Genomic DNA, 13315 nt, shown 5'->3' with positions numbered 1-13315 from the left:
TGACGCCATTTTTTCTCACAGTAATTGTTAATTTCGCCAATTTTCTCGCACGATTTTTCTTTGGCGTGAAGTAAAAACTTAGTAAAAGTCTTGTTTTGTTGGGCATTTTGAGCTGAAAATAATGCAGATCAAATTTGTGTTGCTGTAAAGATGCATTTGTAGATGAATAAATACCAAAAAAGACATGCGGCATTTATTTGTAAGTATTCATGTCAGACTGGTTTCCATAAGATTGTTTGTGTTCGCCACAGTTTTTTTATTTTGGTCACTGAACTGGATTTACGCTGCTTTGGGACAAAAAAAACTCTCTTGCAGTAATATCTTAAAAAATTTAAATGATTACAAGTAGGCCATATTGATATTTTACTCGAATTCCCTAGCGATTGATCGTAAACGATTCATTGGAAACTTGCTTTTAGTTTCCTTTTTAGCCGCTGTTGTTTAAACAGTATCAGCTCCTTGGACCGGTTGGAGTAAACATTAACATTGGGCTTAGCTGCTAATTCAACAAACATGAAAATCGAGTGTGTTTGAATGTGTTGCTTTAGCAGTTGAGCTTGACGTTAATGTTTCTGCGGCCGGTTCCTGACATTTTGACCGTCTTCTCTTCGACGAGTTGAGCGCATAAAAATATCTAGATGAAATGCTACGAAGTTCATTGATTTATATTGTTTTTATTTTCATGCAGGTTGCGGGAAGCTTCAAGTCAGAATTAATCAAGAAAGATAACCATTCAAGCCAAGCCAAGCCAAGCCAAGAGAAGATTAATTAAAGGTAGAAGACGAAATTAACGAAATTTTGTTTCAAAATTATCACAGAAATATTCTGAGCTTTAGTTGTTTTGGAAAACCACTTGCTGAGGTTAACCTCAGGTGAATTGACTTGTGGAAGAAAAAAAAAACTTCTAAAACAAGCGTAACCATTATTTAGAGTTCTTAGTTGAATCGCAACTTTAAATAAATTGATTACTGCAACAAAAAATTTCCTTAGTTTTGTAATAACATTTTTTTTGGCAATTGCTCGTCTGTGTTGACAGCCGTTCAGAAAATTGTTATTTTCCCGCCAAAAGACTTAGAAAAATACGGGCGCTCAAATACGTATGCGCCAAATTTTTAAATAATTACTTCTTGTTAACATCTGTTTGAAAAAATTTAAATTTCCCGCCAAAAGACTTAGAAAAATACGGGCGCCCAAAATACGCATGCGCCAAATTTTTTTAAAAAAATCTTTATTTACTTTCATTTCATTGTACTTTTTCATGTTAATATAATATTGTCAATAAATTGAATTCACCATGTGAACGTTGTCTGTATATATAATATTGTATAAGACAAATAAAGTGACAGTCTTCTTTGTCTTGACTTTAATAAAATATCTCAACAACTTGCACACAAGTGTTTTTCTTTTCATTATCTTTATTCAAGTTAACACATTATAACTTAATTAGTTAATTGAATTCGATTAAATCATTATAAGTGTGAAGAAAAATGTTTCCTCTATATACTAAGTCTTTTGGCGGGAAAATTTGAAAAAATTTGCACAGCGTTTCCCTTGACAACATTTTCGACAACAAATTCAAAATGGCTTCCCTTGAAATTTTCCGCCAAAAATCATGTAAACAACACCTCGTGCAAAAAATATTGCTAAAAATGAGAACCAAATTCGTTCTTAACTTTAAAATTCCGAGAAAAATTTCATACTTTCTTCTTTTGGTAATGAAATTTTGAACTCGAATTTATCGTTTTTTGAAACGTTTTTTGCTTTTTTTGCACGAGATGGTGTATACATGTTACTAAAAGATGGGCAACATGACAAGCTATAGGCTGCAGCGAAAATCTGGATAAAATAAGGCCCAGTAATACAGACAACATTTACTTTCAACTTGTATCACAACATTGTTGCATTATAAGTTATAAAGTGTTATTGCGCGTATTACCACCCGAGTTGCAAGTTGCGGCAGCATGTTGCACAAAGTTGTCTACTTCGCGCAACATGTTGCCGCAACTTGCAACACAGGCGGCAATTAACGCAACAACACTTTAATACTTGCAATGCAACAATTTTGTGAAACAAGTTGAAAGTAAATGTTGCCCGTATAACTGGGCCTTTACGAGGCCAAAAGCGCGTGATGTTCTCGTTTTTAATTTTAAATGCCTATAACTTGCCATGCTGCCCCTAAAAAATCTCTCTCGGCCGTCAGTTATTGTAACACAGGACAAATCAAACAAAAAACACGAAGTAAAAAATTCTATCCGATCATTGAAATCTTCCTTCTGACCAATTTGTTGTCAATTACGAAAACTGGTTAAAAAAATATAGTTTAGCCACAAGAGCAAATAAATATATGACAATTGAATTGTGTGGTTCCAGAAAAAAAAAACGATTTAAAAATACGCGTTTTGAACAATATTTGTTGCCATAAAGATTGAAAGATTGTCGAAGCACAAACTTGAAATTTTGGTTTAGCCACGAGAGCTAACAGATATGACAATTTAAGTGGCAGTTTCTCTTAAAGCGGTCCATCGCATTTCGGGTTCGGAAAAAAATTTTCCCTCAAACTTTACCCAGTGAACTATCTTAGGTTGTAAGTAAATGCAACGACTTTAGTTTTTGGAAATACGTTAAAATATATTTTTTAGAGCTCTCAACAGTGAAGGCTGCAAAAGGCCTAATTTTGAGTTTGGCCAGAACGAGAAATTTCATAAGTTGACGAGCTCGCCGCTCAAAAACAACCAAACGCACCAAATTATTATTATTATTCGTAAGTTAAGTGGTCCTTCAAAGGTTGGAAACGCATGTTAATTTTGATACACTTTGATTTACGGGTCCGTGAAAATTTAAATATCAGCAACCGTTAGATCGCTTTTTGTAAACATGCAAAAGTATTGTGTCTTCGCCGGCCTTTATTTCACGAGTCCAGACCAGATCATTCTAAATTCCAACTGAATCCTACTAAACAGATGTTAGGAAGCATAGAAATATAAAAATACATTGCACTTTTTATCTTCCTTTGCCACAGCGACTCCGAAAATTTCGTGCTTATGCGAGTAAGTAAGCTCATTTGCATAATGTGTATGAAATACTCGCCCAAGCACGAAATGTTCGAGGTTGTTGTGGCAAAGGAAGATAAAAAGTGCAAGGTATTTTTATATTTCTATGCTTCCTAACATCTGTTTAGTATGATTCAGTTGGAATTTAGAATGTTCTGGTCTGGACTCGTGAAATAAAGGCCGGCGAAGACACCATACTTTTGCATGTTTACAAAAAGCGATCTAACCGGTTGCTGATATTTAAATTTTCACGGACCCGTAAATCAAAATATATCAAAATTAACATGCGTTTCCAACCTTTGAAGGATCACTTAACTTAGGAAAAATAATAATAATTTGGTGCGTTTGGTTGTTTTTGAGCGGCGAGCTCGTCAATTTGTAAAATTTCTCGTTCTGGCCAAGCTAAAAATTAGGCCTTCACTGTTGAGAGCTCTAAAAAATATATTTTAACGTATTTCCAAAAACTAAAGTCGTTGCATTTACTTACAACCTAAGATAGTTCACTGGGCAAAGTTTGAGGGAAGACCTTTTTCCGACCCGAAATGCGATGGACCGCTTTAAGAGAAACTGCCACTTAACTGCTTGGCTTCAGAAAAATCTATTCGATCCTTAAAATGTACATTCTAAGCACTCTGTTATCATTGATGACAAAAGATTCTTGGAGCGAGCACTTGAAATTTTGGTTTAGCCACAAGAGCTAAGAAATATGACAATTTAATTGCTTGGCTCCATATTATTTATTAGTCCTCAAAATTCAGTAAAATGATCGAATAATTCAATTGCATTTTTTTTTTTTAGTATCGATTTGTCCTGTGTTACTTTTAAATCCGGCAGAAAAACTAACGGTAAATATAAAGATCACAACATAACCCATTGCCTGGTTCTAGGAACAGAAACGCTACTCCGAACTCAATCCCACCCTTAACACGACTTTCATTTTTGATGGACATACAATCATCAACAGACACAAGAATTAATGAAATAACCGTTATACAGGCCACATAAAGTCAGCAAAATTTATCTTTTGGTCTTTTGGTAGATCGAGATTGTACATACGAAACAAACTATTCCTTTTACAAGATTGTCAACTTACAAAAAGTGATAATTTGAACAGAATTGTTCATGTTCTTTTTATTTTTTTGTTATCAAACAGATTTTTTAATGTTTAGATTTCGCGTGAATTTTTGCTTTGGCAGACAGAACCTTCACAAACAAAAAAATATTTCAAAATAATTTCAATTCACAAGAACAAAGTTTGAACACAGTTTTTTTATCAGCCAATATTTTTATCGTTCTTTTCCGTGTATTTTTTCTTTTGGAAGAAAAAGAACAATTGGTGATAGGATTTGAATTAAAGAAATTTTTTAAGTGTTTATTTTCCGTCGAACAGTGTACCAAGAAGTAATGGCAATTTAAAATTTTCGCGAACAATATCGACTACATTTGGACAAACATTAAGACTGCTTATTGATTTTTTATTTTTTCAATTGAAAATGATGTCATGGCGACATCAAAAGGTTGTGCAAAACTCTTATCTCCAATTTTTAATTCTTAAAAAGAGTATGGACTTAATCACTGATGTTTTTCGTAGACGATACAACATTTTACCTGTGCTGTTATTTTTTGGATCATCAAAACGTCTTTGAAATGCTCCGTTATGTGGTCTGTATAACTGGTCTTCATAACAGAAAATTCCTGACTTTTTTAAGACATTATTCTTAGAACCAGACATCAGGACTTTATTTACAACAATCCAAGCCGACAAGAGAACACAGGCAAATACGTGTTTTTATTTACAATCTGTAAAGCAAGCCAAATTTGTATAAACAACTACACTTTGCTGTTCAAAAATTCAGCTATATCGTAAAATAATTTGAATGAAGGAATTTGTTTTGAATCCGTTCTTTATATTTTTAAAAAAGCCAGTGTTCTCTTGTCAACTTCAATCATTTCGTTGATGACGCAAACGTGTGAGTCTTTTTAAGGTGGCACTGTGAAATATACTGTATTTGTCAACATAATTTCATGCCAGTTATATATTGTAAACAAATCTGATGGGTAGTTTATTATATGGCAATACATACTGCTTTTATGGAAAAAAGGAGTGATATTTATGCATTCGGCTTCATTTTGATCGTTTTCGGACAAAGCAATTAATCAGAAATTTTCTATTGCAGATTGGTGTTGAAACTTAAATTTGTCTCCGATTTCTTAAAGATGGCTACAATTATTAGTAACTTCTTTGACCTTCTTTTAAAGCCTAAGATGATCCGTAAAGTTCCGAAAAAATTCGCAGATACTGGGATCCAAATCTTTGCGATCATAATCCGAATATTTTTATTGTCGAAACAACTATTAAAACGAGAAAATTTAAGAAAAGAATAAAGTTTTGTCGTTACTTACTTTCACAACGGACATGAAAAATTTGAAAAATGAATTCAAACAATGTTATTTGAATTTATATTTGAGAGTCTTTCCAACGAAGCTTCAATCCAAATCTTTTGAGAACCTAGCACAGTAAATTTTTTTTTTGAGAAAGTAATTCAATAACGGTTCATTATTTGATAGATTTTTTAAAACATTTGCAAAGAAAAATAGCGATATTTTTATTGAAGAATAAGTTTTTAGTCCTCGTCCTATTTGTTGATCGCAAGTGAGCGTTGGGAAAGCTTGGGAATCCCCCTCCTTTTCAAGTAAAGCTCGGGAAATAACAGTCCGTTTAAAAATACTTCTGAAGGAAACAAAGCAAAAGAAAGTCTCAATTATTGTCTGCCATATAATAATTTTGTTTTGAATTTCTTATTTTGGATAAGTTGAAAGTACTTTCGGTGAAAAAACTTCCTTTAATTTTTGAAAGAATCGGAATATCATTGTTGTCATCTAAAATGGATAACTTTGGTTTTTTTATTTAGTTAGTTAATTTGTTTGATTGTTTTAATGCCGATCTTTTCTAGAATTCCTATTCATCTTACAGTGCCACCTTAAAATTACCACATCTCTGCGCCATCAACTCGAGTTCCAACTACAACACGTGTGTAGCGATAGCGGTGCTGATGTGACATTCTGTGTGTGCATACATAAAACATGACCTTGAGCGATCAACGTTACACAATCAAAAACCACCTTTTGGTTAGTTGAAAAAACGCCAATTTAAATCAAAACTATATCGATGATTTCTCTACGATGTAAACAAATGCAATTTTTACAAATCGGCTTGAATACAATGATCGCTTAAAGTTTGTAGTCTGTCAAGTTTGTAGGCTATTCCACAAAAAATGTTGGCTGATATTATTTGTTTTCAAAGTACTTTGTGCCAATTTCTTGCCCCCCCCCCCCCCGGTGTTTTCCGACTAAAATGCAGACAATCAATAAGCCCGAGCTAATTGACCGACAGAAAATTTCTCTTATAAATTTAAATAATTTATCAGCCAACATTTTTACTGCTATATAAATTCAAACTTCTTATCTTTGCAGTTTTTTCATCCTAATGTAGTAAATCCCCTGTGTCCACTTCGTCAGATTCTTTGCTCTTCTTTGCTTTCTAAGAAGTTATGTTAAAACCTGGAAATGAAATAGTAACAAAATTCAACGATGAGAATTTGTTAAATCTTTAGAACTAACATAATGCTTCAATTATGGCTGTATTTGCCCCACAATGCAAATGTGCGACCGGCTTGGCGCATGGTCCAACGAAACTTGCAAACTAAAACATTTTGAAGTCCAAAGTTAAAAGCCTTCGTACTAGTACTGAGTAAATATCCTAAAAATATAGTTCCGAAGTGAAGAAAGGAAGAATTTGGCGAACTTTTTGTGGAGACATAATGCTAAAACAGAGGAACTGAAAGCCTTTGTACGTTTAGAAAAACAAATATCGCTGATACACGTGGCCGCGACAAACGCGCCGATATCAGATTTCAACGGTTATAGCGTTTTTTACACTTCAAAATTTGACCCTTGCATTTTTCTAACCTAGAATATTCATTTCAGCGTTGGTCTTAGACGTCTAGACTACTAAACTGTTCGTAATTTCTCTAAAAATATTACGCATCATTAATTCACGCCAGAAACTTATTCTTGTAACCACCGCAATGCTATATTGCAAACGAACGCATGAAGATGCTGCTTTTTTGCTCGGCATGAATTTCGAGTTGAAGAGACGCTTGAAGCGAAGAGCATGCGAGCAAACATGTTAACGCGCTCGAGTGACATTCTGATAACCCTTGGCTAGCTTTCTGAACAAAATTAAAGTAAAACTTTCCAAAAGCGGGGCTTACCTTCGGTTGGAATCATGATGGCGCGTGAAGACCTCCTCCCCAGCTTGAGTTCTTCTTCGTGCAAGCGTCTTCTTCAAGGACACCAACCAGTCTTCAGCGGACGACACGTCTTCACACGTCCACGACCAACGTGGTCTGAAAAAAAGCAAAACAGTTTGTCGTGAATACGATTAAAAACTGGAGCCCATCACTGACCAATACGTCACTGGTTTTGGCGCGGATTTTGTTTGCACGCTTTTTGAACCAGCGAATCACAAAACGTCAAAAAATAAAACCATCGCACGTGATGAATAACACTTCTTTTGCTTAGTTGTTTTTGCCAGTGACTGCAAAGCTTCCAAGTGGAATGGTAAAAAAACTAAAATAAAAAGGAAAGGAAGCGTTCTTTGTAAAAGAAAATGCATCTGATAGCAGAGGGAAAATATATCACATAAAAGATTTAATCAGACAGTGAGCAAAACTACTCGAAAAAAAGTTCCCCCAACAGGATTCGAACCTATGACCTTCCGCACACCAGTCGGACGCTCTACCACTGAGCTACAGGAGAATCCTGGAAGTTTGGCTTTATAACTAATATAAGTTCAAATGCGAAAACTTCCCGCAAACTGCAAAGATTAGTTTTGTCGATAACTGGGAATGTATGGGGAAAAATGATGGTTTTTGTTACGACAGGAGTCCATTTAACCGAGACAATTCTGGCTCGTTAATGTTAACAAAGCTTGTTGACGTTTGTGAACTTTCCGCGAAATTTAGTTCGCTTACACGAAACATGATTATTTTTCTGCAAAATCGCGAAATTTAGGTCTTGCAAAATTTGCCTTATCCATAGGTAACAATGAGGTTGATAACAATTCCGTGACAACAAATTGATGTTTTGTACATCTTTGCAGGTGTTAAGCTAGAAAATGATTACCTCAAGCGCAAATCTTGTTAAAAGGTTTCAGTAAAAACATGCTATCAGCGGCTTCTTTGACATAAAAGTTTCGGCTTCCATACAATTTGTCATTGAAGAATTTGGCTAGACCGATGAAACAATTACGAAATCATAAAAGCTTTGTTATTTCTTTTAATTTACAGTCCATATACTGAATCTACTATCAACAAACTCTGGTTAAAATAATGAGAAATAAGGTCGAACGTTATTAAGATGTCAAGCCTCTAGCATGCTAAAACGCTTACCAATTTCAATAGAGCACTCTCCAGATCACTGTTAGGAATTGCAATTCCTGATTTTGTTTTATCTCATAGGACAAATGAAGGTATTCTGTAAAAATCAGAGAACAAGCTCTGGGCTTGTATTTGCCTCTATGGCCTTATGCGCCCAGGGGCACAAGGGTAAAAAATCGTTGGGTTTCTGTTTGGACGGGATACTGTGAAAGGAATTATTTTGGTGCGTACAAGAATACCACATAGAAAAACTCTTTGTCAAAGAAAAGTTTGTAACACCTACTGCCGAAAAAAGGATGGTAAAAGCAAATTTGAATGAAAAAACAATACAACTCATATATAGCCTTCCTTTCAAAGTTACTAAGGACACCAGACTTGCCATCTTTCAATTTAAAATTATACATCACATTCTGCCAACAAACTCAACACTTTTCAGAGACGCACTTAAAGAAACCGATAAATGTCACCTATGCTCTGAAAGACAAACACTAGCTCATCTTTTCGCTTCCTGTTCAAAAATTAAGAGCTTTTGGTCTCATTTTACTAATTGGTGGAATTTCAAAAACTCCGAGCCAATAACTCTTGATGAAAACATGATCATTTACGGTGTTGCCAATGACTTCTCTCGTCGACTTGGTTTAAACCTCTGCTTGATTATCGCAAAACATTACATTTACACTGCCTCCAGAAAAGAAGAAGAGTACTACTGGGAAGCTTTCATGGCCGTTCTTGAAAGTAAAATTCAGATAGAGATGCATAAATCTAAGAAACAGATACAGTTGTAATCCGTAACAACAACTATAGAAATAAGTATATATAGAAATAAACATATATAGAAATAATAGATATAATAACAACAACAAAAGTAGGCACCCAGGTTTCCTGTTCTCTGTAATATATTCTTTTTTATTTAGTTTCTGCATACCCTTTGTGTAACGTAAATTATTCTCTGTAAGTAAGCTATGTATTGTAGTGTATTGTAATTGTAAGTAAGCTATGTATTGTTATGTATTGTAAGTCAGTGTTAATCAATAAACTGCTTTATCTAAAAAAAAAAAAAAAAAAAAAAAAAAAAAAAAAAACATAGAAAAACTCTCTAAACATAACGACATGAAACCCAAATCAAAACACGTCCTACAGTCGCTCTGGCAACGTAAAATACAAAATAAGCCCTACATAAGGGTACTATAATCGGAAAATGCACATCTCTCTTTAAGGGCTATTATATACTATGAATAGAAGACCATAGGCTTGATATTCGGGAGGGCTTTTCCTCTTTTCTCTTGTAAAACATTTTAGAAAACAGCTTAATTTTTTTAAAAATACTTTCGCATGATTACAATTTTTCATACGCATTTTGAAGTTAGTTTTTGCCTTTCGAAAAACAGAACAGGTGCAAAACCTCTGATTAAAAAAGTTTCATGAAGATCATATGTAGACCAATGAACACGTTAATAAGTTTCACTTTCGTATGAAAGGTTTTTCATAACTTAAGTCAGAAATTGTATTACATTTAAAAGACTTCAAAAATGTTTTCCGTTTTGAGTAGAATTAGCGGTATTTATTCACATGCAAAGCGCAATCAAAATTAAGCTACACACCCCTTTTAATCAGTAACATCAATTATACATTACAATTGATTGGGAAAATAAACTTTCCCTTAATATTTCATTTTTTGGCATATGACTTTAATTAGGAATGAAGTAGAAAATGGTTTTGCTTTCAATGCAGAAGCGAAAAAAAAAATCAGCAATCAAAAATTGACTAAGAAAGCCTTATATATGGTAGGATCTTTGTTTGGAACGGAATATGCTTTATTTGGCCCTTACCTTAAATTAGAACGCAAGAAAAAAAAAATCGATGTACGCATTTTAATTAGCAACATGCATCAGTAAACTACAAAATTGTGAATTAGCTTTCCATTGATATCTTATATTGTTATATATGACTTTTTGCAGGACTAAATAGCTAGAACAGGGTTTTGTTTTTAATTTAAATGTCACGAAAGAATTTTTGTTTTTTTCCCACTGTGATTCTGAAAACGCTCGTTTACTCATTTTGAGTGCTAGCTATAGCAAAAATAGGTCACCAAGGGTGACATGAGTCTAATGCCGTATGGCATAGTGATACAGATTGCGCGGTTTTCGTAAGCCGGTTAAAATTGGTTAGAGGTTTGTGTTCGGGAGTTTAATTTAAAATGCTTATAGCAAGCTAGGGGCATCGTGGATGATTATGGATGAAAACGAAACAGTCATAAATGTTATATGCTTCACAAAATTTAAAGTATGAACAGGAGTTGATGTTACTTCTTCCGTATTGTCCGTAAAAGCAGAAACGATTAAACATTTGGACAAGATTGCGTGACGATTTACAAAAAGCATGTTCATTACAACAAGGGTTGAAGAACTTCACATCGTTTTCTTTCAGATTTTTCACCATTTTGATGATGACTCTTGAAACAGATTTTGCAATAAAAGCACTTGAAATAGTGACTGTTACTCCATTGTACTGTAAGCACTTATTAGTGACAGATTTTCCTAAAAACGGGTGTAAATGCTCACGTCAATATAATGATGACCTTTTGAACGCTGGAAACTAGGCAATTATTATCGAGCTACCATACACAGGAGCGAAGACTGTTTATCATGATGTACAAATTTCGCGAATCATCACTTCCATATCAATGTAACCATTTTATGATTTTTCTAGCTGTAAGAAGAACTTAAGATCTCTGAGAGTCGTAAAAGCATGAAATTCGATTTCAGTGTATGGCAAAGGCCGGGACAGTGTAATACTGCAAAGCGGCCAAACAAACGCATTTTGATTTAGTCGCGTAACTTGATTTACATTTATCCATGTACATCTTTTATTTTTGAAGGTTTTTGTTTGCACTGTAAAGAAAAAATTGGTCAAAATTCGAATGACTTAAATACAAAATACGAGGTAAAGTTTTCTATTTTTTAAAACAAAATAAATATTTGGTCGCATTGTGTAAATAAACGCGAGTCGCCGTCGAAATATTTTTTCTCAAAGACGTCTTGCTTTTTAAGCAAGACGAAAACACAAGTGCTTAACTGAACTGAAAACGAAGATTTATTTTCACAAAAAGCTTACAAATGTCTTAACTGGAAAATTATTACGTCCTGTTCAAGTGTTGAATAATCGTGACTTGAGAAAGAACTTTTAATTATGCGTGGCAACACGTGTCGCTGATTGGCTGTTTTTAATTGAAACTAATCGTGCGTGTCCGTACGGAGTCCGTTCTTGCAGCTGATCATTGTTTTCTACATTACAGCGAACGATTATCGATCCCGAACCATTCCCTTGGGATTGCTAACAGCTTTTTTCATATAACAAAGAGTCTAATGCGCATGCGCAAAGCGCACGCAAGCATTAGACTCAAAAATCGATGATGCAGTTCTTAGCAAAAAGAGATAAAACCAACACATTTGGAAACATTTCTCAAATTGCAAGCCATAAAGTAAACTAATACTCATTCTAACAGGCTATAGCAGGCTGTAGAATATAATAATTGAAAAATTAACAAAGTTTTTATTTATTCATTCATGTTGAGTCTAGTAAATAAATGAACTGTGTTTATTTGAATGAAAATAGAGCGGACATTATAAAGGTGAATTAATTATTTGAGTCGGTTTATGGCTTTAAGAAGTCAACAATGACTCTATCACACAAAACAGTGTCGGATGTGGGGGGGGGGGGGAATCTTTAGACCAGCGTTCAATGAAAATTTAGTTCAAATCAGCGATGAACAGTCAAAGTGACAGGGGGTGTGGGGTGGGGGGGGGGGGGAGGGGGGTTAAAAAAAGACAGGTGTCTTAATCAATCCATATTCCTGTAAATACCTGTCGAGATATTAAATAATATCCATCGATTTCAATTTTGCATTGTTTGTGCGTGACAAGTTAATAACCTTTTACAGATCTCTTCTAAAGTTTAGTCAACTCATAACGCCGCCTGATTTTCCTGACTGTCGCCATTCCGGTTAAAAATGGTATGGGAGATAATTTCATAGTTAAAGTACCGTTTTCCGACATGAATATACACACGAATTGATCATGCAGTTGTAATTTGTCGTCCATTCATTAATATCGCTTTTCTTTCTGCTACCGCAAACTGCCTGCCGATCAAAGTACGGTATAGTAAGTGGTCATTAATAAATTAAAAGATTTGTTTTGTCAGTATTAATTAAAGCCAAGCAAGCCAAGAGTGAAATATTTTCTCATTTAAGCTGTATTTTAAAAGCAATATTCCCAGCTATAAAATAACAATAAAAACCTTTCATGCTTAAGATTATCCTACTTTATCTCTATAAAGTTACTGATGTTGTTTTTATTGCCATGTAATAATTTTTTTTTTTTTTTTGGTCGTTTAGTTTCTAACGACAATGTTTGAAAACACGTTTGTTTTTAAGCAGTTGTCACGAATGGCGTGTTTTGAAAAACTTGGCAATTTTTTTCAAGTTTTTAATTCGTAATCCTTGCTTATTTTCAGTTAATGATTACTCCTTTGGTGTTTTTCCACCTTAGGAACTTGTATTTTGGGGCTTCGTTTAATTTGAAATTAATTACGTACAACAGAAAGCTGACTTATTATCCCGTGACATGCCTTCATTAATGTGGTACATTAACGTGTAGACGTAAGGTTCGTATTCGCTAATTACTTTATTTTAGACATGTATACAGTAAAACTTGACACCATTAATTTATATGCAATCAAACTCGCCCGCCATAAACAGCTGTCTGTAATTAGGAAAACTATAAAAATGGAGCGCAGAAAGGGTTTTAGTCTATACCTGAATATTCC

General features: G+C 34.2%; 1 non-coding gene across 1 annotated transcript; it reads right to left on the bottom strand.

The window, feature by feature from the left end:
- Positions 1 to 7799: 7799 nt before the first annotated feature.
- Trnat-ggu (transfer RNA threonine (anticodon GGU)) lies at positions 7800 to 7871 on the bottom strand. Its single transcript has one exon. It is a non-coding gene; the product is annotated as a tRNA-Thr (tRNA).
- Between the last annotated feature and the right edge of the window lie 5444 nt (positions 7872 to 13315).

The sequence above is a fragment of the Oculina patagonica genome, chromosome 14 (genome assembly GCF_052425735.1).
Source record: "Oculina patagonica isolate OP01 chromosome 14, crgOcupat, whole genome shotgun sequence".
NCBI classification, from domain to species: Eukaryota; Metazoa; Cnidaria; class Anthozoa; order Scleractinia; family Oculinidae; genus Oculina; species Oculina patagonica.
The sequence above is the reverse complement of the archived record's forward strand: the minus strand, read 5'-3'. Positions and strand labels throughout refer to the sequence as shown.